The 27673-nt window shown below is 38.3% G+C and overlaps 1 pseudogene; it reads left to right on the top strand.

Annotated features, from left to right (window-relative positions):
• The first annotated feature begins 8845 nt into the window (after positions 1-8845).
• Positions 8846-9529, top strand: LOC133090124 (YEATS domain-containing protein 4-like; annotated as a pseudogene).
• The last annotated feature ends 18144 nt before the right edge of the window (positions 9530-27673 follow it).

Below are 27673 nucleotides of genomic sequence, written 5' to 3'. Positions count from 1 at the left end.
GAGCGGGAGACATTTTTTTCCTCCAACCTCACAAGCTTTTGACAGCATACCTAGAGAGGTTTTTATAGTTTATCTAATAAAAAGACAACCCCCAAATAGAAAAGTTAGTGGAATTAGAAGCATCTTAGGTTACACTGGGAGTCATTCCAATATATGATTATAAAGCACAGACAGAGCTAGCGAACAGGATGCTTTTCTCAGACAGTGTCAGCTGTCTCTACAACATTTTCCTACAGTTTATTTCTGAATTTAATAGGTTATTTCAAAGGAAGGATTTGTTCATTTCTTTAGAGGATTAATGGTCTTTTCCAATTTTTCTTGCTTCTGAAATTCTGATTATATTCTTAAGAGACAGACAAAGTAAGGCTTTGGGGAGCTTTTGAGAGAACTATGTTTCCTTATGTGCAGTGAAGTTCACCTTTGTATCTTTCATAGCAAACAGTACTTCAAAGATTACCTGCACAAGTAGGGTTACTTTGTAGGTTTGCTGGGTTTGATTTTTTTAAGGGTGATTTCATTGTGTATGTTGCAATCTGCCTAATCAAAGAAAATAGGAAAAGTCATGGAAAACAGAATAACATTAACATGGTGAATGTTATGAGCCTCAGTTGATACTGCAGAAAAATATATAACATAATCAGGCAGGCACGATGTATTGTTTTTATTCAATTTTTAAATTATGTCATTGTGCTTCTTTCTATACTAATTGGATATATGCATTCATATGTTGGACGGGAAAGAGAATAAGCTAATACATTTTATTCTGTCAGTGTGCGGTTCGTATTTTGCATTTCGCGGAGAAAATAGTGAATTGCTCATTTTTCGTTAGAGTTTCATTTGATTGAACTTTTTCTTGGAGGATGACTTTGCTATTTCTATTTAAAAAATAAACACTTCTTTTCAGAGTAACATCCCTAATTGTGCATAGTAGCCAAGACCAGTATCTGCCTGTGGATAAAATGTATGTTTTCTTTCCCTGATGATTCAGCAGCTTCAAATATGATGGAGTCCTGCTGCCCTTCTATTCCCACTATTAGAGAAAAAAAAAAGGTTTAGCATCCAGCTTTCTGAATTTGCCCCCCCCCCAAATGGGATGATATTTTTTTTCACCAGCATAGGGAACTCTGGCCCTTATTTTTTTGATTATACACGTGAACACCTCTGAGTATGATCTTTGGGCAGAATCCAACCTACATGCTGCCCCTGGGCTCAGAGCAGAGATTCCTCAAGTTTCTCCGGGGACAAACTTTCCCCTGGGCAATCATTTTGGGACATCACGCTAATAAAAGTGCCTGCCCCTTGTCACTAGGGCTTAAAGTTTGAGTAGCATATATCAAGAAGGAGCATATTGACAACTCAGGTGTACAGCTCCAAAATGCCATTCTGGAAAGGTTTTTCTAGAGACAACTCAGAGCTCCAATCTAAAAGTGGGCTCTTAATTGCAATTATCATAAAAGCCATAAAAATCCTTCATATTGTCATTTATGGTTACAACAAAATTTTGATGTCCAGGGAAGTCAACAGAGAAATCTAGATCAAAGTGGACAGAAGCAGCTTTGCAACATGAGCCTCAAAAGCATATGACCAGGGATTCATTTCCACCTGCAGTGAAAAGAAAAATCTAGGGAAAAGGAGAAGATGGGACCTTGAAACAGAAGCCCTAGAGCGAAATCCATATATTGGCATTCAGTAACCATGTAGGTAGAAAAAACTGCCTCATCCTGCCCAGAGATAACAGTAGATATAGAATTTATTCTTAAACCGTATTTTTATTGTATTTGAATTGGATTTTAGTCACCAAATTGGGGGAGGGCCAGGGAGGGGTGCTAGATCTTTAAGTCTTCAAAAAGACCAGTCAGCTTGATATCCAGTGTTTAAATTTGAGGACCACAAAAGTGTGTTTTGGCAATTCTGATATGGTATTACTATCAGTTTATACATATATGTATAGTTTTTCTTTTGGTAATAAAACAGCCAGATAGCCAGCAATTAAGGTGTTTTTCGTCTTTGTGAAATTCATAGGCAAATTCTGACTCTAAAATGCACAGTCTAAATGAAATCTTTGATCTCAATCTGTATATATATTGTACATGACTGCTAGTAGGTATGAAATGCATTTTCAGAACTGAAAACTCATGCAACATAATCATGTGTTTGCATAAGGAATGTTACAATTCTTTGTACTGCAATTCAATAACGGGAAGAGATTTAAGCAGTGCCATCTAGACCTTTTCTCATTTCTTCAAAAGCAGTGCTAAGTGAAAAAATAATAATAATAATGGTTTAGGAACCGGAAGACTTTACATTCTAGCATTAGGAACACAAAAAATCTGTCAGCTTACAAAAGCACAATGCATAGAGAAAGTTCAGTGGAATGCATAATGGGGAAATGAGTCACGTTTATTTTAAGCAAGACCTGCATTAATTTGGCAACTAAGACAGTTTCCATTTTCTATAGGTAACTGTTGTCCAATTTTATGATTAAAGTCATACTCAATAACACAAACAGCCAACAAACAGGTCTACAACATATCTACATGTATATATGTGTATATATAGATCCATGTAAACATACATACATATATATGCATTCATATGTTGGAAAACAAAAGGAATAAGCTAATATGTTTTATTTCCTTCATTAAATCAGTGTATGAATATTTTTCATTTGGCAACTGACAAATCAACATATTGAAACAAGTAATACAGGGTACTGGGCATTTCTCTATCAGCGAATCAATGCCTACAGTTCTTATGAACCACTGCACAGTTTGACACTACAATAGTACTGTACCTCAGAACATGGAAATTAACTAGTTCTCACATTGCTTGTCTACTTATTCTCTTTTTCAAGGAAACAAATAACATTGTCCATTGGTGATTTAAAAAGAAAAATGTCTTAAGAAAACACAAAATGATTAAAAAAAAAAAAAAATTCCTCCTAGGAGGAGGAAAAAAAATAACTAAACCCCACCATGTTGGTTAGGGCAGATACTCTCAACTGTAGCAATCATGCCATTTTGCTGAGTATACAGAGTCCATGTAATGTGAGCAACCATAACTTTCACTGAACGTGTGTAAATATTAAAACAGATTTCTTAAATATTTTTAACTTCTAATTTGTATTTTATGGTAAGGTAACATGCTAATTCTGTTTATGGCTTAAGTTGATGTGTTATTATGTAAATAATTAAACATGCTGTAAATGAATAGTCGATAGATACAAATAATTGTTTAGGTTTTTTTTCCTTAATTTTTATTTATTTTTTACTAAGTACAGTTGCTGCAGCCCCAGCAGAGAAATTTAAACACCCTTTTGCATAAATGGTTTGGGATCCCAGACAGAAGGGTTTCAATTTGCTATCACACAGACACACAGACACACAGACACACACACACACACACACACACACACACATTCAAACACACATACTCTTTTACTTGCCAGCTCAGTCATTCCCACTCTTGCCCCCTCTATGGGAAATACTATAGTGTTTATGTAGTCGATGAAACAACCAAGAGATAGCCTTAGAAATGGCAACTGGGAAAAGCAGAAATGATCATTGATTACTTGGTAGAATTTTTTATATGTAAGAGTTTAAGAAATCAAAGATCATAACTTAAATCTCAATTTTCAAAGAGTAAAGGTTTATATTGATGGCACTTCAGGAAATAAAAATGCTTATTATTCATACCTGCTCCAGAAATGTGTTACACATAATACATAGAGAAGACCTTTTTTTTAATAATAGCATTTTGTCCTTAGGTAGTATTGTTCCTTTTAACCAAAGACTCCAGAATTATTAAAAAATAAAAAAGGAAAGGAAAAAGAAAAAATGAGGGAAAATGGGAAAAAAAGACACTGCTTCACACCAAAGGTTTAAAAAATATTTTCCACATACACTAGGAACATTGTAAAAAGTAGTAAGGAGCCAACAGAATGCTAATTAAGATACCACACTACACAAGTCATTTAAGAAAAAAAAAACACTTAAATATCTATTAGTTATTTGCAAATTGAAGTAAAACATTTCTGTAAATCCATAGATGAATGCAAAACGCTGACATCGGGTTTTAATTTGCTTTGAGAATTTGTTTTGTGAAAAAGGTAAATGTGATCCAAAATGAAGAACAAATCTTTGTGTTTTTTAAACTTTAAAACCAAATGTCTCTTTCCTGTCACATGTCATTATTCTGATGCCCATATGTGTGTCCTGGCACCATCTGAAGCAAGTTGACAGTTTCATCAGCTTGTATCTTTCTCTTTTTAGTTCAATAATTTGAGTTCAGTGGTCATTTTAAACATATTAATTCAAAGTTGAAAATAATTTAAATTCCATAACATTTTAAAGTTTTTATTTGCATGGGTGTTTAAATAGTTCTGTTATGAATATTGTCCCTGCACAGTTCTGAATTGTCCTTTTATAAAAAGTGATATTCTAGTTTCTTCACAATGTAGTGATTATCAGCCTTACTAATTACCTTGTAGCCTTTCTTAATACGCACATAATGCACATTTTCCAATGGCTAGAAAATGCAAAACACAAGTGGATATCATTGCATCTATTTTCATGTCTTTCTAAAAAACAGGACTACTACAATCTCTGGGATACATGAGATAGTAACAAATGAGGGTTATAAATGCATAGCACATAAGAATTATTTTCTTGGATTTAAACATTACAGCCACTTTCAGCATGTAAATATATAATAATGTTGGCTAGTGTGTAATTCTTGAACTAAGAAGTATAAATAAAACTTAAAACGATGTGTGTATAAGTGGTTTCATTGAGTTCAGAATTTTTTTGATCTATGAATATGAGTTAGATTGTAGAATTATAGCTTTTCTAAAAAGCAATAAAAATTTGGGAACTTGGGATGGGCTCTAGGGCAGACTTGAGTTTGAGCTCTGATTTGTCACATATTAGGTGTATGATTGCGCAGCTATCTAATCCATCTGCCTCTCATTTTTCTTATCTGAAGAAAAAAATATAATTGTACCTCCTTCATAGAGCTGTTGTATAGTTGAAATGAAATAACCCGTAAGAAGTCCTTAGCATAGTACAAACACGTTAAGTGGTGTGTAAACAGTAGATGACAGTAGATAATAGCAACAACAGTAGTGTTGTTGCTATTATTAATTATAATCGTTACTAGAATATTCAGCATGTTTTATCACGAATTCTATCATGATAACTAAAACGTCATAGTAATTATTAAATGTTCTCTTAGGTTATATACTTATGGGTAATTAATTAAGAGCTTGGCTTCAATCATGAAAACATATGACAAACGTGATTCATTTAACATTCTACATATATCCTCTGAAGACGTTACACTAAGTACTTTGTGAATTGAATACTTACTTAATCCTTACCATATTCCTAAGAGTAGCAGAAATTCAAGATCAGAAAGAATAAGTACCTTGCCCGTGAAAGTAGAAGAACTTGGATTCCTACCCAGCCTGGACTCACCCGCAATTCCTTGCAAATTCTTTCCACCTCATCATTAAAAGTGGGTGCCCAGGCGTGTTCAGTTCTCATTCATTTTGGTCATTTCCCAAGAAACATTTGCTGAGAGCCTGCCATCTGCCAGACCTTGTAATGCTACTGGAAAATTAGCGCTTAGGCTCACAAGGCCCCTACCCTCTTGGATTATATGGAAGCTCTCAAATGCATGGGGCCAGCGAATTAGTTGGGGACAAGCCTAGTGTCTTTCACTCTTATTGACTTTCGAATGTCCAAATAGCACCTCATAGACTCTGTCCACCTGAGCAAGGCAGCCTGTCAGGGCAAAATTGTCCAATAAAGTCATGATTAAAAGGAGCTATAGCTACCAAGGGATGACACTACCGAAAAAAACTCACCTATAGTGAAGACCCAGTTCCTGCCAGCTTACATTGCAAATTGCAAATCGTATCATCTAGAAATGTACAATTCTTCCATTTGCATTTGCTATCCTTCATGCTAACTTTCAACATTTCTGTCCAGCAGAGAGAACACATGTACGCTCAAATCCATGAACACGTTCATATAACTGGTGGTTCGTGCGTGCGTGTGTGTGCGTGTATGTTCATGAGCCTGTGTGGGCGGGGTATGCTGAGAGGGCCAATAGGAAATGCTACTGTAGGTGGGGTCATGGTCTATTACTTACCCTGGGAGGAGAACATTCCCAGATATTTCCCCCTGAAAAAGCTAATCAATTGGCAACGAGAAAATTCCCCCACTCATATTCTAACTACTATAATTTCCTAAAGTGAAACCACCCTTGCTCTCTTCTGAAACTTGTTCTAATTATGAAATATCATATGACATTTCCCATACAGAGTATTTTTCTAAACTGTTAGATCCACCTCCCAGAATAATACCAGTTTAGTGAGAAAAATTCTCAGGAATGGCAGGAGACACAATCAGTCCACAGTCCTTGATTTCCTAAAGCAGACAGCAACAAAATAAACACATTCTTGTCCCTTCAAATCTCTGTATCAGAGCATTAGCCAAATGTGCACATTACTCACTACAGCATCACTCCACCACATGGCCTAGAACCAAGGAATGATCATGGGATGACAAGTTCCAGACAAGTCCCAAACGATTAGGCTTCTTAGGCGGTCTTCTTATCAATGTCTTGATTTGTGCATGTTCTGATCTTTCCTTTTGTTTCAGGTAGCCAACTAGGTCATTAGTATTTATATATATATATGTATCTTTTCATTTCAGAGATTTGTATTGGATAGAAAGGAGACACTGCTGGAAGATACTCAGAGATGATGCTTAGCACCCCACAAGTACTGAGGAACATGAGTGTCTTTCAGGGTAAGGAGAGAGGGAGGGATGCTTTCTCTGAGACTGGGAAGGAGAAAAGCAGCAGGTTCCAGGCAAGTGGAGACCTGCGTACCATTCAGCGGTAGTGACCTGGGGAAATGGCAGACCTCGGAGCAGATGGCACAATGAAGCTTAGGAAGCCAGCCCGTGGCACTGGCCCAGGTGTGCCGCTAGAGTGGCAGTCTTTGACCCATGAAAGAATCAAACAGGCTGGAACATGGAGTAGAAAAGGAATGTGGGGTTTTTTTTTCCTCTACAGCTTCATTTAAGATGTTAGATTCATCACTGCACTCCCATCTGGGACCTAGTGGGTCCTTGGTCACTCCACCTCGGAAAATGCTGAGACTCAACAGCATGAATTTGATATTGGATCAGTAATACAGTATTTCTAGTAATAGATGTCCAAAGGGGGGTGGGGGATAATTGGTTCCAGGTCTGAAAGTCAAAAGGCTAATGAGGGCTTCCCTGGTGGCGCAGTGGTTGAGAATCTGCCTGCTAATGCAGGGGACACGGGTTCCAGCCCTGGTCTGGGAAGATCCCACATGCCACGGAGCAGCTGGGCCCGTGAGCCACAACTACTGAGCCTGCGCGTCTGGAGCCTGTGCTCCGCAACAAGAGAGGCCGCGACAGTGAGAGGCCCGCGCACCGCGATGAGGAGTGGCCCCCGCTTGCCACAACTAGAGAAAGCCCTCGCACAGAAACAAAGACCCAACACAGCCAAAAATAAAAATAAAATAAATTAATTAAAAAAAAAATTAAAAAGGCTAATGAGATACAAAATTTAGTTAAAGGATTGATATATCTTATGTCTTGGAAGCTCAAACGTGTACACAGGGCTTAATGAAATTGTAGACAAATAACATAGGCCTGGTGTAATACAATAGGGAGTGGTGGGGACTGTGGGTAACTGGGGAGAAACAAGCTCTATCTAAAGAGGCGGTCACTACTGAGCACCATCCAGTTGTCGTCTTGAGGAATTGCAAGCCCAGTGATGCCAGATTAATCTGAGAATGCAAGAAGCCCCCACGGCACTGAATCTTTTACTTTATGGGCAGGTACAGTAAGGCCAGAGAGACACAGAAACTTTCATCTTTCTTGTGCCAAAAATCCATGCTGAGGTTTTAGAGTCGTAATCCTCAAACCGAGATTGAGGAAGGAGCATATGACAAGCTCCATGAGAGTGTGTGTAGAGTGAACAAGCTTCTATGCCATTACAGTGGTGGAATGATCAGTTTTCTTCCCTTTCCTGGAAGCCGACACCTTATAAATGTAAGGAAGTAAAATACTTTCGTGTACTCTCAAAATAAAAAATAGAGAAACTTTTTTAGTAGAAATACGTACAGAAGATTGCCAGCAGAAGTTTTCACAAGGTAAACAGTCTGGTTGGCTTTTAGATCACTCACTCGGAGGGCTTTTGTCTCTCTCCTACCGGTAGAGCAGAAGCCCCTTACTCTCCCCCAACACCTCCTGGGCCCACTCAGCAGGCAAATGGCCCTGACTGAGTATAAGACAGAGCCACCAGAGCAGGGATTTGGGAGAGGAGCAAAGAGTCCTGAAGGGGCAAGGAACTGCTGGGAGAGCAACCCAGGGAGAAAAGGGAGGCGAGGGTGGAGGCTCTGGGGCACTTTGTCACTGATGGGGTGGAGGGGGGTCATGGGCCCTAAGATTCTCCACTATGTCAACTCCGGGGATGAAGCATGGGCACAAATTCAGTGGGCAAGGGAAGCTACCCACACATTTCCACCTCCCCAAAGACACTGTGTAGACTGGAATTTAGTGAATGAACCTGAAAGTGAAGAACTAATAAAAGGTCCCGCTCTCCACCGCTCTCCTCTCCGCGACGCCCCCCGCGGTGAGGCGTTGGTGATCCCTCAGCACCCCGAGCCCTGCTGACCCGTCCTCCTTTGGCCAGAAACCCTCCTCCTGGTACCGCGCGGGAGGCGCGGGGCCTCTGAGCGGAGCGGCGAGTCCGCCGCCCCGGTCTCTTTCCCTGGCGGCGCCGGCTTCTTCCGTAGGACAACATGTTGAAGAGAATGGCCGAATCTGGGCCTGACTCCGGCGGGAGAGTAAAAGGGGTTACTATCGTTAAACCAATCATTTATGGTAATGTTGCTCGATATTTTGGAAAGAGAAGAGGATGGGCACACCCATCAGTGGACAGTATATGTAAAACCATATAGAAATGAGGATATGTCAGCATATGTGAAGAAAATCCAATTTAAATTACATGAAAGCTATGGCAGTCCTTTAAGAGTTGTTACTAAGCCTCCATATGAAATTACTGAAACAGGTTGGGGTGAATTCGAAATAGTCATCAAAATATTTTTCATTGATCCTAATGAAAGACCTGTAACCCTGTATCATTTATTAAAGCTATTTCAATCAGACACCAATGCAATGCTGGGAAAAAAGACAGTGGTTTCAGAGCTCTATGACGAAATGATATTTCAAGACACAACAGCGACGATACAACAATTATTAACAACATCTCGTCAGCTTACCTTAGGATCCTATAAGCATGAAACAGAATTTGCAGAACTTGAAGTGAAAACCAGAGAAAAATTAGAAGCTGCGGAAAAAAAAAAAAAAAAAGCTTTGAAATTGCAGAGCTTAAGGAGAGATTAAAAGCAAGTCGTGAAACTATAAATTGTTTAAAAAATGAAATCAGGAAACTTGAAGAAGATGATCAGACAAAAGAAATATAAACGGTTCTGAAGAGAACTCGAAAGTAAGTGAAACTAAAATAAGGTGGAGTTTAACGGAGAGATGGGCTACAAATGCTGTGATGTTTCTTAGAGGAACTGCACATATAGTTGTCAGCCATAGATTTCTCAGCAATGGGGTTAAAGTGTTTGTACTTTACAAGCAATCTTTAATGTGAAATATATGTGTATAATGCTGTATAGGCATTTTATCAACCCATTTCAGGGTAGTTCTGTGATATTAAGCACAATTTTAAAACATTTTGATTGCATTGTATGTATAGCTTATCCTTTTGACAGACATCAACATTTCATTATAAAGTATAACTTGTACAAATTTTGTACTTCCCTAGTAGTTAGAATTCGTGGTAAAATTAATGTGTATGTTTAATTTCTTAAGTTCTTACCTGCCCCCATCCCAACTCTTTTGTATCTGATGTGCCCAGTGCCCAGTAAGCACAATAAGTATAGTTTACAGATGATTTAAAAAAAAAAAAAAAAAAAACTAATAAAAAAAAGTATCCAGAAATTTCTGAGATGAAGCAGCAATGGTTGGAGAGGGGAACTCTCCAACAATAATAAAATGCATTATTGGGGGCTTCCCTGGTGGCGCAGTGGTTGAGAATCTGCCTGCCAATGCAGGGGACATGGGTTCGAGCCCTGGTCTGGGAAGATCCCACATGCCGCGGAGCAACTAGGCCCGTGAGCCACAGCTACTGAGCCTGCGCGTCTGGAGCCTGTGCTCCGCAACAAGAGAGGCCGCGATAGTGAGAGGCCCGCGCACCGCGATGAAGAGTGGCCCCCGCTTGCAGCAACTAGAGAAAGCCCTCGCACAGAAACGAAGACCCAACGCAGCCATAAATAAATAAATAAATGAATGAATGAATGAATGAATGAATGAATGAATAAATAAATAACCTAGCATATATATTTAAAAAAAAAAAAGTATTATTGGTTGATACACAAAACCGTTTGAAAATCACTAATCCATAGTGATGAGCAGAAGAAGCTGCTCCCACCTTGGTGTCCTGGGAAAGGAGAGAAGGAGGAAGAAAGGGAAGAGGACAAGACGAAATAAAGCGAGGAAGGAAAGAAGAACCTGAGAAATATTTCCAGCACCTGACACTCTCCCCTCCCAGAATGTCATATGAATTCAGTTCTCTAAACAACTCTGTGAGGTGTGAACTGTTGCCATATCTATGTTGCAGAGGACACAAAATGGCAATGATTGGTATTGCATCCCAGAGCTGGCCAACTCCAAATCCCACGCCCTTAACCCCTTTACTTAGCTGCTACCCGATACATTCCACAGCCTCAGTTTAGCTTTTGGAGATAACAGCATCTTTGACAGTGAAATTAGAAACACGTCCAAAATCTTTAGGGGATTAAAAAGAAGAGAGAAGTGTTTACTCCTAAGTTTCCGTTTTATGTTTATAGGTTTACATTTTTAAAATGTTAGTTTTAAAAGCTGAGAATTGTCAAATTCTAGATATTTTGATGTTCCCCTTAATTTGGGTGAGAGCAGAGAGCTGTTGAAAGAAATCAAGTAACTTAAACACATCTTTCAAAGGATTTTGAAAATCTACTTTCTTTCTCTCTTTCTCTTTAAATATCATTATCTTTTCTCTGTCTTCATTTTTTAAAATTATGAATTACAAAAGCAATACTTTTCAGTGTGGAAGATTATGTTGTTGTTGTTATTTATGTTTCAGCAGTAAAGGTTGGACTTTCTTTATAGCTAAGACAACACAGAGAGAGAAAGCCCGCCTCTCTTGTCAACTGGTCAACTGGACGTGAGTAAAACTGGCCAGTAGAAGTTTCCCAGGAGATCAAGAGAGTTTCTGAACATGCAGGCTAATAAATGCTCCTGAAATTGTGTGAGATTCATGGCAGGGAAATATCAGGGTTCTTGGAACATCAGTACAGGAGTGGCCCAGGGTAGAGTTCACGTTTCTCATTCTCTGAGTGGACCAAGCCTGACAAAAAAAATGGAAGGATTCTTTTTACACCTAGTTTTCTCTCCACGCTTCAAAACACCCTTGGATGGATCATAGATCCATTTGAGGTTGGCACGTTTCAGAAGTGGCTTGCCAGCTCTTTATTTATTCATTCTCATTTCTCATTCGACTTGCCAGGAAGTCATTTGAACATTTAAAGAATCTCTCTTGATAAGACAAAACTATGGATGCATACAAAGTACAAGAAGATTAATAAATAAAAACTTCTAAATGTTTAAGAATCTTTATCTAAAATTAAATTACAGGCGGGATCTTGCCAGTTTGAAGCGAGTTTTTCCTGGTCCAGCTTTGGCAGATAGTAAGGACGCTGGCTCCTGGCTCTGGCTCTCATGCCAGGAGCAGTCTTGGAGCACTCAGGACAGCCTCTCTGAGATCCCTGGTGTGGAGTAGGCAGGGAAAAACAAATGCTCAGGGAGCTTCCCAAGCCTACATGGCATATGCAGAGCCTGGGAGTCCTCCTGCTTCCAATCTCCCCCTCTCAGCTATGTTAGTCAGGGTTTTACAGAGAGACAGAGCCGATAGGATGTGTGTATACATAGAGAGAAATTTATTTTAAGGAATTTTCTCGTGCAGTTATGGAGGCTGGCACATCTAAAATTTGAAAGGTAGACTAGCAGGCTGGAGACTCAGGGAAGGGCTAAAGTTGCTATTCAAATGCAAAGACCCTCAGTCTGGAAGCTGGGAAAGACCTGATGTTGTAGTTCAAGTCCAAAGGGTATCTGCTGGCAGAATTTCTTCTTGCTCAAGGAAGTCAATCTTTTTTTCTATTCAGGACTTCAACTGATTGGATGAGACCCATCCACAATATGGAGGGCAATCTGCTTTACTCAGAGTCACCGGTTTCAATGTTAACCTCATCCAAAAAACACCCTCACAGAAACATGCAGAATAACGCTTGACTATCTGAGCATCATAGCCCAGTGGAGTTGACACATGAAGTTAACCATCGCAACAGCCTGTGTTGTTTTTATGTTTTTTGGGTTTTTTTTTTTTTTTTTTTTTTTAGTAAGGAAGAAGATATTTAATAATAAAGAGCAAATAATTACATGCTATAAAAATGAAAATAAAAGCATAGGCACTCACTTTACCAGGTATCAAAACATATTAAAGTCTAATTGTCACTTCCCTTCTTATAAACCTTCAAACTTTCTACTTTAACCTAAGGAAAACCTTTAAATTTATCATGGTACTCAAAGTCCTTTGTGATCTGTTTATTGCTCATTTCTAGATCTTGCTTTTTCATCCTGTCCTTGAGTCCCAAGCTTCCACCAGGCTGAATTACTTTCAACTCCACAGAGACAGTATTCATTCCCTTGCCTTTCTAGGCCTTTGCTCTTACTGTTTCTTCTTCCTGAAACATTTTTTCTCATCCCTAAAACTCCGTCTTTCATGAATTCCTATTCACATTTTCCAGGTAAAAACTTAAACATCACTTTATCTGGGGAGATTTCTTGGCTCCAAAGACTGATGATTAATTCCCAGCACACAGCATCCTGCTTAACTATTTGTTAAATAACTGAATAAAATCCATGTGTTCTGCAGAACCAAAAGTAACCCCAAGTATGGGTAAGCATAGTATTAGGTGACAGCACAAGCTATTTAATAGTGGACACTGGCTCATGAAACCAGCCTTCTTAGCGCTCTCTGGGTTTTGCTTCTGCTTCACTGATTGCCCTTCCTCAGAGCCCTTTGCTGGTTTCTCATCTGCTCCCCAACCACTTCATGCTGGAGTGCCTCAAATTGATATCTTCATTCCATACTCCTCCCCTAAACTCCAGGGGAGTTTCTTGTTGTCTAGTTTCTTGACATTATATTTTGAATGTCTAATGGACATCTCAAATGTTCAAGACTGATCTTTCTTCCAAAGTTGGTGGCAACTTCAGTTAGTCTGGCCAAGACACCTGTAGTCATTTTTTATTCCTCTTTTCTGCTCACCTTACTTCTAATTCATCTGAAAATCATGCTGGCTATAACTTCAAAATATATCCAGAATCTGACTACTTCTCATCCTCTTCCCTGTTACCAGCCTTGTCTGAGTCACCACAATCTTTTATCTGGATTATTTCAACAAGGCTTCTAGCTGGTCTTCCTGTAGCTACCCCTTGCTGCCCTACAGACTGTTTTCAACACAACAGCCTGACTGATCTTTTTAAAAGGCAAGACAGATCATAGAATTGTTCTGCTCAAAAGGCTATGATGCCTCTATATTTCAATCAGAGTAAAAGCCAACTTTCTTAAAATGGTCTGAAAGTCTATACATAGCCCAAATCCCCGCATGGGCCTAGCTGATGCTGGATCTTATTACTCTCCCCTGGTTCTCTGAGCTCCAGCCACACTGACCTTCCTGCTCTACTTCAGATGAACTAGACATGCTTCTGACCAGGGCTTACACTCTGTTCCTTCTGCCTGGAAGCATCCTCCCAAGAATCTTCTTGAGTAATTCCCTCTTCCCCTTCCAGTCTTTCAATAAGTCCTAGCCTTACTACCCAATTTGGTACTGCCCTCTACTCCCTAAACACACCCACCCAGGTACACTTGACCCCATACCTGTTCTGCTTTTTATTTCTCCATCCATCATGTCATATAGTTGACTTATTTATTATGCTCTTCATTTGGCATCTGTCTCTCCTGCTTAAGGTCAGGTACACTTGACCCCATACCTGCTCTGCTTTTTATTTCTCCATCCATCATGTCATATAGTTGACTTATTTATTATGCTCTTCATTTGGCATCTGTCTCTCCTGCTTAAGGGTATACATTCTAGCCTTTTTTTTTTTATTGATGTATCCCAATGTAGAAAAATATACATAGTAGGTATTTGATAAATATTTATTGGATGAACAAATGAACAACTTTAACAATCAAATACCAATATTGGGGAACTTATTAAAAGAATGTTTACCTTGACCACAGCCAAAGATTCTAGATGAGTAAGTTTGGGGGTGGGACCAAGTGAACTGTATTTTTCATAAGCAACCTAGGTCTTGTCATGACCATCAGAGTTTTTGAACACTGCTGAAAACCACAGGGTCTTGATTTGGCTTGACAGTGGCAGTTCCTCTTAAAACTTTCTGAGTTTGCACATTAGGGTGTGGCTAAAGATTTTATTTTATCAATAAATGATCAGCTGATCCAAAGAGTATCGTACGTGGAGAAAGAAAAAGATTCTTGACCCATTCTCCTCTTGAATAACAATAGTAATAAATATGCTTGGGTATGCACAGAGCTTAATGGGAAAAATAAGTATGCATTTGCTAGAATAGAGATATTCCTAATCTCTTTCTGCAAATGGCAATTCTTCCATTATGAGGTCTTTTATCCTGATACTTATTGACCCCGTGCCTCACCTTTCCATGTATCATATTTATTTCTAACGCATGATTTTCTCTGCTCCCGACCCTGACACCTATTAGAAGAAAAGGGCTAACAATGAAAATGAGACTGTGATGTTTAATCCAGGTTATAAATACAAAAGCCCAACACTTTAAAAAATGGATACAGCCCTTAACTTGCTATATGATCTCAGGAACTACATTTCAACTCTCTCAAGCTCAGTTTCATCATCTATGAATGAATAATCCGGCATAATCTTTTGATGTGTATGGGAAGGCACTCTGTAAAGTGCAAAGTGTAGCATACACTAAGACACTTTTAATATTATTAATAATAGTCCTCCATTTTCTGGATCCACATCAATAATGGACATCTGATATATTTTTCTGTCCATATTTTCCTCGGGGCAGTGGCTTACCAAAAACAGGGAGGATTAGACATGAGTAGTTCTCTCTAGGTATAGGCAATCATCTGAAAAGAATTTTAAAACAATAATAAAATTGACTGAAATTTGGTCTGTTTTTTATTATCACCTTAAGCCCACAGGCTAAACAAAAGTCAGAGATAAAATGCTACCCCCAACTGGGTCAGACTCCTTCCATTGCCCCCACCTCCACCTTAGGCTCCTCCCTCTTCCACACATAATCCTTGTGATCTACTAGGACTCACACCCCTTCAGACTCCAGAGTGAACACATGACCCAGACCTGACCAATTATTCTATTGTATCCCTCCTGGCCACAGTGATCTGTTGGAAGATAAATGAGTGACCAAGTCAGTCCAGTCAATGCCATGCAACCGTGGGACTCCTCTGTGGGGTGGGTAAGATACCTCTTTATTTCAGCAAGATTTGAGGATGGGTCAGGACATGAGTGTGGCAGCTTCTGGCAGCCATCCTGCCAGCACAAGAAGAGTCTGCCTGGGAATTGAGCCAACACAAATGAAAGCAGAGACAAGAAATGGGAAGACTGAGATCGTGGCTAGATGGTGTCATTACATCACACAGAGACACCTGTGCCTGCACTTTCTAGAATCACAGTCCCGTGCTAGTTTGATTTGGGTTTTGACCACTTACATCCTGAAAATCACCAAGATCAAAGACTTTGTTAAAGGAGATTGATTTACACTGGGAGGCACGTGAGTGGAAGGTTAGCTCATGTCGGAAGTAAAGCGTGAGGTGTCACCCAGTCAATGAAAGGACCTCAGTTTTACCACCTACAAAGTGAGAAATGGAAAAGTAGAAGAGATGATTGCTGGATAATTCAAATTCTCCTAATTCCAAAAGTTTCTTAGCATAGCTCAGACATACCCTGGTACATGATGGAAATTTTGGAAACTGGTCCACATATGAAAATAGAAGGATTTTGAATCACCTGCCAAAACATAAATTAACCATATAAAACTAAGACACTGGATTGATGACATGGAATACCTAAGGTAATTAACATGCCTTTGGCTTCCACAGCAGCTGATGTCAAAAGCACATGAGGTTTCTGTATTTACAGTTGTTCTGTTAATGCATTATAATTACAGATGTAATCAAACATAAAAGTTTGATTTTTTTGCCTAAATGACACCTTTAATCACTTCTGAATAAGACACGACTCCAATTAGAGATATCTTCAGAAAATCACACCTAATGGCATCATTTATTAGAATTCTAAATAGGAGCTCTTTATTTCAATGCCATCTCCCTTTAATCTGTTTTCCTAGAGAAGGGCATGGTTTCCCGTGCATTAAGGCCGCGGGTAAAATTCTATGACTGGAATTGAGCATAATAGATCCTCCACCAGAGAAATCACTAAACAAATTTTTTTCTCAATTCAAATAAATTCAACAAACTGTTCTGAGTACCCACCAAATGCCAAATAGTATTTTAAAATGTGTACGTGAGCAAGTCTTCAAACCTGTCCACAATAGATTTAGGATGTAATGGAGGTTGCAGATGCATGAGTTAGGCCTTGAAGTAGCATGTGACTAGCAGAGAAAGGAGAGCATACTTCATGCACAAGGAATGGCCTGAGTGACCATGAAGTCTGGGAGGTGGAAGGAGAGAGATTACATTTGGAAATGAAATCAAGTCAAGATGAGGTCATACTGAGTAAAGGATAGGCCCTAATCCAATGAATGCTGTCTTTACGAGAGGACATTTGGACACAGCGACACAGAGGAAGATGGTCATGTTAAGACAGAGATAGAAGCTGAAGTTATAATATTGCAAGGTAAGGAATGCCAGGGATTGCTGGTGACCACTAGAAGACAGGAAGAAAGGAAGGATCCTCTCCTAAAGCCTTCAGATAGAGCATGGCCCGGCTGTCCGCCATGAGAAGGGGATGCTCCTGAAGTCACTGAACCCAAAAAAAGAAAGGCAAAAGAAGTAGGTCTGATATCAACACCCTTTCCCAGCAGAGTGACCTCAGCAGACGAGCAAGGACTCATGAGCAACGAACAAATGGTTGGCACTGAGATTTAGAAGTTGTTTGCAATCTCGCATTATTTCATTAAAAAAAGAAAAAAAAACATTAACCTAGTATTTCCTCTTGCTTTTCAGCTGCTTTTGCCACCCCAGCTTCTTTTTCTCTGACATTCCCAGAAGAAGCAGCTTTATTTGATAGCCAACTTTTTCTCTTTACCTGGTGATTCAACATCCTATTGTAGACACTAACGGTTCATAATCTAGGACGAAAAGAATTTTTCCTGAAGCTGTAGGTCAACATGTCTCATGAGACAATTTCTTGTAAATTTCATTTTTTTTTTTTTTCATGGAAAGGCATTTCTCCCAAAGACTAAGAACTTTGGCAGGAATAACCATAGCAAAAATGAAAAAGCGCTGGTTCTCTGTGCATCCTCGGTGCCTAGCATTATGCCCTGCACAAAGCAGGAACTCAGCTAGTATTCAATAGAGAAACATGTGAATGAGAGAACAAGCATGTTTTTGCTTTTATTTTAAGGTGAAAAATACATGAAAATATCCAAAGTGTCCATTTAAAAAAAATTAAAAATAGAAACAGCTTAGAAAGGGTGTCTGCTCAAATGGAATGGGGAGAGCTCTATGAAACTGCTGCAGCTTCAGTGCCAAAGGGAGGCAAGGGATATGACATTTTCCATAGAAATAAATGTCACAGTTAAAAAGCCAGGGCTTAACATCACAGGCCCTGGAACTGAAGCCCAGCTCTAGCCCCTGTTATGTGAATTTGGGGGCAAATTTCCTAATCACGCCCTGCTTTCTTTGCCTTTTCTATAAACAGGGAGTGATAAATAACATTATCAATCTCAAAACTTTCTTTGTGAGGATTACATGTTTAATTACTATAAAATATTCAGCACACAAAGTAGGCACTAAGTGAATGCTAGCTACTGTTAGCACTGTTGTTATTTATTGCTACATCCCAGCCCAGATCACATTCCTTTTCTCTTTTATTCTCCTCATTAGCACACCCTTTGTGACACTTAATGCATTCTTTTCACAGCCTGGTTTCTTAATCATTCTTCTTAGAGCTCTTTATAATCTCTCTCTGTTAGGGCCCTTTAAGGTGCAAGTAGCAGAAACCCAACTCAAATTATCTCAAGTCAAAAAGAGGGAGATGCAAGAGGGAAGAGATATGGGAACATATGTATATGTATAACTGATTCACTTTGTTATAAAGCGGAAACTAACACACCATTGTAAAGCAATTATACTCCAATAAAGATGTTAAAAAAAAAAAAAAGAGAATCCATCTGCTTATACGGATAATAAGGAGAGATTCTTTTGGCCCCTTTAACCTCTCTGGTGTACAGCCTGATTTTAGCTCACCTTTCATTTATTCGAGAGAGAGAGAGGTGCTAAAATAGTGGCTCAAATTGTGAAACAGTAAAGAGCTATCTTTACCGATGAGCAAGATTACTGGGCAGCAATACTGTCTACGGCTACTGCATATACGGTGAGACCTGTATTCTTATAAGAGTTGTAGGTTGGATTCAGCATGTTAACGAAGCATGTGGAAACAGCGGAAAGGATAAAAGAAGACCAGAAGAAAGAGATAAAGCCGTGCGAAAGATGCCATAAATGATAAAATACTGAGATAGTTTGGTTTGGAGAGGTAACATGTTGGCTCAAATTCACAGCTAACTTTGTACAGCATGTAATTTATTGGTAAGAGGATGTTAACCAATTATTTGCTAACTCAACAGAGACCAAAATAAATGCCAATAAATTTAAGTGAAAGCAAAAAAGAGCTCAATTAGCAAAGAGTATCCTACTTTTGCCTTTTAAAAAATCTGAGTTTATTGCAAAAAGTGAATGTGGAATGTCTGACACAGGTAAACATTAAATATTAAGTAATACCATCATTGTTCTCAACACCAGTATTATTTGCCAGTAACCTGCTAGGAACCATAAATTGAAAGGTGAACAGCCTCAGACGTTTCCCGTGTCCCTGAGAAACCTATGGTCTAGAGGGAGATCATTACTAGTTATATTTCTATCAAAGATCTTGCTCTATTGAATCTCAGAGTTTCATATTTTGCAGCTGTGTAGTATAGCAACTAATGTGACAGAATTTGTCACATCAATGTCCGTGACTGGGGAAACCCCTCCTCCCTTGTGGTAAGATCAAGGGCTTGGGGTCCAACTTTATGGTCACTCAGGACTGATTTCCCGTGCTGGGTCACAGCTGCTTTCCATGAAGCCTTTCCATAAAGCTTTCCATGGCGACAAACTCCTTAACAAGTGACACCTTAGCCTTTGGAAGATCTTGGACAAGTTAATGCTTACTCTCTCATGTGTAATTCTCTAAAGCGAATTGCTAAGTCAAATTACATGGACTTCTTTGAGAATTTTACACATATCATCACAGTGTGTTTCTTTTTTTTTTTTTAATTTTTGTTTCTGATCCCTTTCATTTTGTTATTCTTTTCTCTTAATGTTTTTTTTTTTAGCCTAGAGACTGTCATACAGAGTGAAGTAAGCCCGAAAGAGAAAAACAAATATTGTATATTAACGCATATATGTGGAATTTAGAAAAATGGTACAGATGAACCTATTTGCAAAGCAGAAATAGAGACGCAGATGTAGAGGACAAATGTATGGACACCAAGGGGGTGGGTGGGATGGACTGGGAGATTGGGATTGATGGATGTACACATTGTGTTTCTTATCAGAGCTAAATGAGAGTACCTGTTTTCCCAATTCTCTCCACATTGTTATAATTTTTGCTCAACTTAAAATGTTTTCAAGTTTGTTAGTCATGAAAAAACAACCATTTCCTTTTGTGTTTCTTTGGTGGTTAGTGAGATCAAATATTTTCATATGTCTATTGGCCGTTTTTACTTCTTTTGTGAGCTGATTGGAAATGACAAGTTTGAAAATAGACACATTTCTGGGCTACCAGGTTAAACAGAGTTGAATTCAGTGAAATGACAAGCAGCTTACAATGGAACCAAGACTCACAGATAATCTTTCCTAAAGGATATAAGAAAATTTGTATTATTTCTAATTACCTCTGGATCAGTTTTTTTTGCTTTTCTTGTCTTACTAATATATGATCAGAATGCAGCTTGCCTATCTTTGTTAGGGAATATCCTTTATTGTTCTTCTACCAGTGATTATTATGTACATATTATAGGTATATAAATTTAGGACCCTGAAATTCCCATCCAGGGTTTCTGAATAATGGAAGAAGCTGGGGAAATAGACTCAGGTTACTGAAAATTCTTTCAGAAGAAATTCATATATACCTCAGAACTCTATTGATCCTTGAGGGAAATAAGTTGCAAGGTTCACAAGTGTCTCAATGTAGAATGAATGTTATATTCAGAACCCCTTTGTCAGTTGTACAGCCTCTAGAAGCTACATCTCTGAAATCCCTCAAGAAAACCTCTGAATTTGTATAGTTTAATTTTTAACTTTTCCAAATGCTCTTACAGAATGTTTATCAATACACAAAACTAAGACCAAGAGAGGATTAGAACCCAGGACTCCTGGCACTTAATCCAGTCTGCTATCATTACAGTGTGTCCTTTCCAATATAATCTAACAATTATAGGTTATAATCACCAAACTTTGATCTAGCAATAGGGCAAGAGGGATGGGACCACATCTAACAAGAATCAAGTTAGTTTTTGAGTCACAACACCAAGGTTTTCCAAATTGTTCGCCTGTTGGTGAGTCACTTGTATCTAAATCACCCGGGCTGAATTGGGAGATTGGGATTGACATATACACACCGTTATGTATAAAAGAGATAACTAATGAGAACCTAATGTTTAGCACAGGGAACCCTACTGAATGATCTGTGGTGACCTAAATGGGAAGGAAATCTAAAAAAGAGCGAATATATATATATGTATAGCTGATTCACTTTGCTGTACAGCAGAAACTAACATAACATTGTAAAGCAACTAGACTCCAATAAAAATTAAAAAAAAAAAAAAAAAAATCACCCAGGCTGGTCCCATTCCAGATCTACCAAAGCATGGACTCTGTGATTGAAACTTAAAGCAGCTCCATTTGTTAACAAGCTCCCAGAGCTTCTGTTGCATACTATTCCCTCCGATAATTCATTCTTGCCTCTCTTCCTTTTAGGAGAAGGCGTTAGAATAGACTCAAATTTGATTTCAGCTTCTCATAGATTTTTGTTGTGGTATTTATGCATTGATCATTTAAACTCACTTATTAATATGAGGACAGCTAGAAAGAAAGGAAACAATGATGTGAGAGACTCGGGATGCAGAAACAAATTAACTATTAATGATCCAGAAGGTTTGGATGAATGGTGTTCCCCAGTCTCACCAAAAACAGAGCATTCCTTATTTAAGAGGGCCTTCACTTAGCTGTTTTGATAAGGGCTAGTCAGCTGAAAGACATCTTTGAACAAATGATAAAGAACATGGTGTCTCATGCATAAACAATATGGTATCCTGAAAGACAGTTGGGCTTGGAGCCAGACAGGTCTGGCTATGAATCCCAGCTCCTCTCCTTATTGGCTCCATGACCTTGCTTGAACAATTTAAATGTTCTTACCTTCAGTTTCATTATCTATAAATTGAGGCTGATACTTACTCTTCTTTATGAATTTGTAAATATTTTTAAAGTTCCTAGGATTTAGTAGATACTCAGTAAGCCCCAAGGTAAGAAATGATGATTAATCAAAAATGTAGACTATGATCAATGCCAAAGAATGTGTCAGAACATGGAGTTGCTGGGTCTTATAACTGGTAGCTTTTATTTAATATAGGACTATCTGAATAGTCTGTTTATGGTTTTATTGACCCGAAGGATTAAAAAACAAGAATAGACCTCAATTCTTCTCCCTCATCTCAGATAATATAAGAAACAGAAGAAGCAAACTTTTAGCCTCCAGTTGTTTTAATTTTTTGTGTTACTAAAACTTGCTTTCACTGGGAAAGATAAATCAGTTAATCCAATAAAAAGGAATCCACTATTTCTAATGAGTGGGCCCTAGGAGGAGATAAACCAATAAGAAGCTCCCACCTCTGCTGTAACAAGCACAGGAGAGAGCAGAGAAATACCTTGCTTTACATGACAGGAGTAGAAGAAAATATTCTAAGAAGATTGAGCTCTGGTTCTGGATGGAGACCCTGCAGTGCACATCCTATTCTTACATAGCTGTGAAACCCAACTCAACTCCTTGGCTTTCTGCTTTTGAGGAAGCATCTAAATGGGCCCATCAGGAGCCCTATTCCATGTTCCCAGGTGGGACTACCAAGCAAGTTACCCACATTCCCCACTTCAGAGTGAGCTTTGTGAAGCAGTCAGCCAATTCTCCTAAACTCAGTGATTTGTACTGGGGTAGGCATGTCACCCTCAGGCCATGTGGAGTCCTTTTGGAGAGACTGATATGCAATTTGAAGAGAGATTTTTTTTTTTTTCTCAATCAGAGGAAAGAGAAAGAGAGTGGGGGAGAGAAAAAGATAGAGATTTCTGATGAGACTGCTTACAAAAACCCAAGACTTTTCAGTTACATGAGTCAATAAATTCCTCTCCTGTGATTGAGCTGATTTGACTTGATCTATTAAGAGTCTAATTTCATTGGTCTGAGAGTTTGGGTGAGAAAAAACTGGAAACAACTGTGTCCTCCCACACCCCTTGATTCTGCCAGCTAACTCAGTGGTCTTCAGCAATAGTTTTCTGTTTTTAAGCATTTTAAGTAAATGTTCCAAGATGTTGTTATTGCTGCTGCTATTGTTGTCATTCTTGTGTTAATATGAAACAATGACTGTCATAACTCTGCTTTTTATTTCACTAGTTTTGACCTGGCCCTAGAAGATACATACCTACAGGTGTATATATTCTCCTGATTCTACAGCACGGGTGAGCTTTAGAGCATTCAGTCAGCTGGAAAGGCTGTAAACAAGACTGGCTTTCTGAGAAAGAGCCTGCCAGGAATGCTGCTACAAGCATATTGTGTGAGCAGCTGGCCTCAGCAGCAGTGAGAATCTACCCAAAAAAATAAATAAATAAATAAATAAAATGGACAAATAGGTTTATAAGCAATATTTTGGGATCAAGGGGGTCCAGAGGGCATAGCTTGTACCTGTATCTACTGCCTTTAGGATGGGATCCTCAAGAGAGAAGCCTCAACCCATTCATCCAATGGAAGGGGGTCAGGGATTTACTGTAAAGCCCGTCTACAACCTGAGTGGAACTTATCTTATTCTAAACTCAAAAGATGATTCACTCTGTAATTGGACCTCCTCCACTAAACACTCTATGCAACCTTTTTGGCTACCCGACCAAGAGGCGGGCTTCCAGATTGCTTCTTTCCTCCTGCCTCCACCTCCTTTATTCTTGAACCTGTTCCAATCAGAAGTGACCTCCTAGGTCACTGGGATCTAGCCAATAGTCCTCAGAGGGATTTGGATTGCAAGACAGGATGACAACAGAGAGAGCAACTTTTGAAATTAGATAGACCTGGGTTTCAATCTCGATTTTCATTCTTCGCTCTCTCTTTTCCTTTCTTCATCATTTAAGGAGTATATATCATATGCCAGACACTGTATCAGATACTAGAGATGCAGGGATGAACTAAAAAAAAGTCTCTGCTTTCTTGAAATACAGAGGGACATTTAATGGTAAATACCTTAAATAGCTTCTTGTTGGGGCCAAGTCATTTCCTCTGCTTGGCCTCAGTTTCCTCATATGTAATATGGATAAGAAAATGCCTACCTTGCATGGCTGTTTTGATTACTATAGCTTTGTAATACAGGTTGAAATCAGAAAGTGTGATGCCTTCAGTTTTGTTCTTCTTTCTCAAGATTGCTTGGGCTATTAGGGGTGTTTTCTAGTTCCACACAAAATTTAAAATTGTTCTATCTATTTTTGTGAAAAATGACATTAGGATTACATTAAAACTGTAGATCACTTTGGGTAGTATGGCTATTTTACAATATTAATTCTTCTAATCAATAAGCACAGAATATTTTTTATTTATTTGTTTCCTCTTCAATTTATTTCATCAATGTCTTATAGTTTTCAGTGTACAGATATTTCACCTCCTTGGTTAAATTCATCCCTAAATGTTTTATTCTTTTTGATGTTTTTGTAAACAGGATTGTTTTCTTAATTTCTCTTTCTGATAGTTCATAGTTGTGTGTATAGAAATGCAACTGATTTTTGTATACTGATTTTTTATCCTGCAAATTTATTGAAATTATTTATTAGTTCTAATGTTTTTTGGTGGAGTCTTTAGTTTTCTATACATAATATTACATCATCTGCAAATAGAGACAATTTTACCTCTTCCTTTCCTATTCAGATACCTTTTATTCTTTCTCCTGACTAATTGCTCTAGCTACAATTTCCTGTACTATGTTAATAAAAGTGGTAAGGCTGAGCATCCTTGGCTCAGTGGAAAAGCTGTCAGCCATTTCACCACTGAGTGTGACGTTAACTATGGGCTTGTCACATATGGCTTTTATCATGTTAAGGTATGTTTCCTCTATGCCCAGTTTGTTGAGAGTCTTTATCATGAAAGAATGTTGAATTTTGTCAATTTTTTTGCATCTGTCGAGATGATCATATGATTTTTATTCTTTATTTTATTAATGTGGTTTGTTACAGTAATTGATTTGAAGTTGTTGAACCATCCTTCTATCCCTGGAATGTATCCCACTAGATCATGGTGTATGATCCTTTTAATGTGTCATTGAATTCAGTTTGCTAATATTTTGTTGAGGATTTTTGCATGTATGTTCATGCAAAAATATGTTCAGGGATATTGGTACAATTTCTTTTCTTGTAGTGTCCTTGTCTGGCTTTGGGATAAGAATAATACTGATATCATAAAATGAGTTTGGAAGTGTTCCCTCCTCTTCTGTTTTTTGGAAAAGTTTGAGAAGTATTAGTACTAGTTATTCTTTAAATATTTGGTAGAATTCAACAGGGAAGCCATCTGGTCCGGGAGTAATCAAATCCTTTGAGGATTTGATTACTGATTTAATTTCCTTCCTAGTAATTGGTCTGTTCAGAGGTTCTATTTCTTCATGATTCAGTCTTGCTGGATTGTATGTTTCTAGGAATTTATCCATTATTTCTAGGTTATCCAATTTGTTGGTTTATAATCGTTCATAGTAGTCTCTTATGAGCGTTTGCATTATCAGTTGTAATGTCTCATCTTTCATTTCTAATTTTATATTTGAGTCCTCTCTCTTTTTTTCTGGTAAGTCTAGCTAGCAGTTTGTCTATTTTGTTTCTTTTCAAACAACCAGCTCTCAGTTTCATTGATCTTTTGTATTATCTTTTTAGTCTCTATTTCATTTATTCCCATTCTGATCATTGTTATTTTCTTCCTACTGCTAACTTTGGGCTTAGTTTGTTCTTGTATTTTTAGTTCCTTGAGGTTAAAGTTAGGTTGTTTACGTTTGACAATTTCAAAGGTGTTGTTTGATTGTCATAACTGGTGGAGGAAGAGAGGAAGGTGTTACTAGCATCCAGTTGGTAGAGGCCAGAGGTGGTGCCTAAATGTCCTACAATGCACAGGACACCCCCACCCACCCACCCACCCCACACACACACTTCCTCCTGCACACGCAACAATGAATGATTGGGACCAATACGTCATGTCAAGGTTGAGAACACATGCTGTAAAGTGCTATGCAAATGCAAATTAATATTATTTCAGGTAGGCCTGGATGTTTGTAGGTAAACATGGTGGGGGGTGAGGTGGACAAAAAGGGGAGAACTGGCAAAGTCTAAGAAGCAACACTGACCTCAAAGATCTTGAAGTGTCATTGAGGAAAGAAGACTCACACAGGAAAATAATTTATAGAACAAAATAAAGACATCTTATATCTCAATGTAAAATTCTTGAAAGGAAGTCAGATGATAATTCTTCCAGATCTGCTGTTGGCTTGTCATATGACCATGGACAAGGCACTTACTCTCCCTTGGCTGCTAAACTTAGCATTAAAAATGGACTAGATAGTTCTGAAGGCAGATCCAACACTAGCATTTCATTTTCAATTATAATCACTAGTAAAATAAGCATAGACTTTTGAATCTTGCATCACAGACAAGTTCTTCCTCATATTACATAGGAGGATTTGGATAGGTCTTTGAGCCTCAGTTTTATTACCTGTAACTGGGGGAAATAATAAATACCTTGCAGTAAAGAGTCTGGCATATAGAAGCTATAATATTATGGTCCATGGGGAATATTTCCATCTTTTTCATGTGTGTGCATTTGGGTGAAGGCATGCCTCCATAGTACTAATCAGGAACAAAAGAAAGGGTCATGTCCTTTTTAGGGTAAGTGTATGCAGTCTCCCAATAAGCCGCTTAGTGTGTACCAAAGACTATTCTGGCCATGCATCATGGCTAAGTCATTGCCCTTCTGAAAACTTGGCCACCCCATCTGAGAGGTGGAAAAACTATTGCCCTAAAAGAACAATAGGAAGTTATATGTGTATTGTTAATATTTCCATTTAAATCTATTTTCTTTATTTCCTAGTACCATGCCCACCCTTCAAGATCTTCTCGCCTTCTCCATCCGTATGTCCAAAAGGTAACAACAAATCTTGTCTTCAGAAGTCAGCTATAGGACCCTCCATATTTGTACCCATTCCAGGCAATATGTGAAAAGAAAATTAAATTTTAAAATCTAGTATTAAAAAAAGAGCTGATTCAGAGATTAAAAATAGAGATGGAGAAAACAGTCTCTGCCTCATTTGAGATGGGTAGAGCAGTTTGGGGAAGAATTGTGTGGAAAGAAAAGGGAGTATGGGGGACAGCTATGGTTTTTGTGACATACTGAAATTTTAAAAATTCAGTGGAGAACAAGGAGCTCTAAGAAGTATTACTCTGGACAGTGAATGGAAGGTTTTCTCAAAAACTTTTCAGTTTTTAGCAGAACGTAATAAAGCCTTAATTAGAAATTTTAAATCTCAGTGTAAAGGAATTTAGGAGGAATCAAAGAAAAAACTGAGTTTCTCATCCAAATGGATGCAGGACAAAGTAGACATAACATATGTAAGATAGAAGAGTTCCAGGCAGTCAGGACTATGAAGAAGTAAGTATCTGAGGAATTTTTGAAATTATAGCAAAGGGTCTATATCCTCACAGGCCAGAAATTGGGGGTTGAATCAAGTTTATTTAGATTTTTAGGAAGGAGACCCACCTGAATAAAAGCCCTAAGTAAGTCATTGCCATTTAACAAATCACTTAACAACTCTGGGTCTCAGTTTTCTTACCTCTTAAATGATGAGATTGCAACCTGAAATACCTAAACACCTACTTCATAGTGATGACAAATTAAAATTATAATGGTGGAATCACAGTTTAGACATACAAAAATGAA

Source organism: Eubalaena glacialis, chromosome 4, assembly GCF_028564815.1.
Source record: "Eubalaena glacialis isolate mEubGla1 chromosome 4, mEubGla1.1.hap2.+ XY, whole genome shotgun sequence".
NCBI lineage: Eukaryota > Metazoa > Chordata > Mammalia > Artiodactyla > Balaenidae > Eubalaena > Eubalaena glacialis.
Note: the sequence above shows the minus strand (reverse complement) of the source record. Positions and strands in the feature narration are given on the sequence as shown.